At 41.5% G+C, this 2,135-nt stretch overlaps 1 pseudogene; it reads left to right on the top strand.

Moving 5' to 3' along the window:
* The first annotated feature begins 294 nt into the window (after positions 1-294).
* Positions 295-1,653, top strand: LOC100734082 (protein LTV1 homolog; annotated as a pseudogene).
* The last annotated feature ends 482 nt before the right edge of the window (positions 1,654-2,135 follow it).

Raw genomic sequence — 2,135 nt, 5'->3', positions numbered from 1 at the left:
GGACAAGAAATAGTATCAAGAACCAACAAATGGGATCACAGAACATTTCAAATGGTCTGCATAGCAAAGGAAACATTTAGCAGAGTAAAGAGACAACCTAAGGAAAGGGGAAAATAATTACCAGTTATTCCTTATAAGGCTAATACGTAGAATATATAAAGAACTAAGAAAAATGTAGACCCCTCAAAATAGAAGACCTGTCAAAGCTAGGCAAGTAGAGGTGGTGGGAGCCCCAGGATTTAGAGAGTGAACTTACCACTCCTTGTGGGGTGAGCGCTGCCTGGCAGCAACAGCATGCCTCACAGGAAGAAAAAGCCCTTTATAGAGAAGAAGAAAGCTTTTCATTTGGCCCCCTGGAGCCAGCAAGATCGTTTAGCAGCAGATGAAACTGTGCCCCAGAGTTCTGTTGCCCATCCAGAAAATAAATGTTGAAAAAGGCGAGCAGAACAGAGGAAGTATGGGGTGTTTATGATGATGACCATGACTACCTGCAGTACTTGAAGGAAACATGGGGGCCCTTGGAGCTTATCCCCACGAACACCTCCAGTGCACACCGAAGTAGAGATGAAAGGAAGAAACATCTGTAATTCCTATCACTGGAATTAAGTTGCCTTCATCAGTGTAGCATCAGAGTTTGAGGCAGCTGTTGAATTGTTAAATAAAGCAGTTCCAGTTCAGGCCCTCAGCAGGGTGTTAATCCTGACATTGTTGCAGCTCTTGATGATGATTTTGACTTCAAGATCCAGAGAATATGCTTGGATATTCTTCAGGCCAAGAGGCCAACAGAAGAGAAAGGGGAAGGGATATTCTGAAATCCGAGAGAGTGAAGACAGCAGTGAATGGCAGTGACAACGAGGTGCTTGTGACTCTGTGGGCCCGTTGTCAGTTGGAGGTGCACTGTCTCCCTTTGGAAAATCTCATGGGGTGATAGAAAAGCATTTGTTCTGAGAGAGGAAAACAAAAAGTCGCTTCACCGAGTATTCTGTGACTTCCTCAGTCATGAAAAGAAATGAGCAGCTGACCCTACCTGGTGAGAGCTTTGAGAAATTTTATGATCAATATGGTGAGGTTGAAATTGGAGCTCTGGATAACACTGGGATTGGAAGTTTCCATTTAGGCAAACAGCAATCACTTATAGGAAGTTTTGAAAGACTACTATAAATAGAAGCCTGAGAACTGTATAAAGTTACTCTTGAACCTTTTGAGCCTCAGGACCTGCCAATGAATGAGCTTGAGCTATCTGAAGAGATTACTACCATAGTTCTTGAAAAAACTATAGAGAAGTGGGGTTGTGAAACCATTTGCAGTATATGATCAAATTTATACAGTTATCCATAGCTTGTCAAATAGCAACCAAAGCCCAAATTCACAAATCTTCTAAAACAGGAATATCTCTCAACATCTTACCGAAGAAAGGACTCACAGCAAAGTCAGTCAAACAAATGCAAATGATTAATGGTAGTGATCTGCCTGGAGTATCAACCCAACCACATTCCAAAGATGAAACCAAAGAAGATAAAAGAGCAAGAAAGCAAGCAATAAAAAGGAGCACAAGGAATGAAGGATGAGAAGAAACCTAAGAAGTTAGCATTCAAGCTACAGAAAAGAAGACAGGAAGAGGAGCTCCTGAACTTGGAGAACTTGGAGGTCTAAAGCCATAGATGGTGGGATGAGGCGTGTGCCCTATCAAGGGTCTCTCTTTATGCTCAGTAAGCAACCAGGATCTTCAGAGGTGACTGTGCGCTCTGCCATTTTTACTGGCAGATGGCAAAGAGAGAAAAACAATATTTTTTTACCAACAAGTTTCCCTGTCAACTGTCTTGTAAATATTGCAACATTTTAAATTGAAATTATAAGCTTAGATTTTCTCTGAAATGAATGACTTCAAAACTGGGCAACTGAAAGGAACAGACACTTCTGAGAAAAATATAAATAGCTAATAAATAGCTGAAATGGTACTCAGCATCTCCAGCCATTAGCATTTCCAAATGAAACATCACTGAGATTGCACCTTACTCCACAAGGAAGGCAATCATGAAGTAATCAAGTAAGTGCAAATGTCAGTGAGGCTGTCTAGAAAACGAATCCTTCTCCCCTGCTGGTGGGGTGTAAACTGCTACAACTACTACTGAAGT

Source organism: Cavia porcellus, unplaced genomic scaffold (genome assembly GCF_034190915.1).
Source record: "Cavia porcellus strain 051 isolate PalLab524CR breed Dunkin Hartley unplaced genomic scaffold, mCavPor4.1 scaffold_19, whole genome shotgun sequence".
NCBI lineage: Eukaryota > Metazoa > Chordata > Mammalia > Rodentia > Caviidae > Cavia > Cavia porcellus.
Note: the sequence above shows the minus strand (reverse complement) of the source record. Positions and strands in the feature narration are given on the sequence as shown.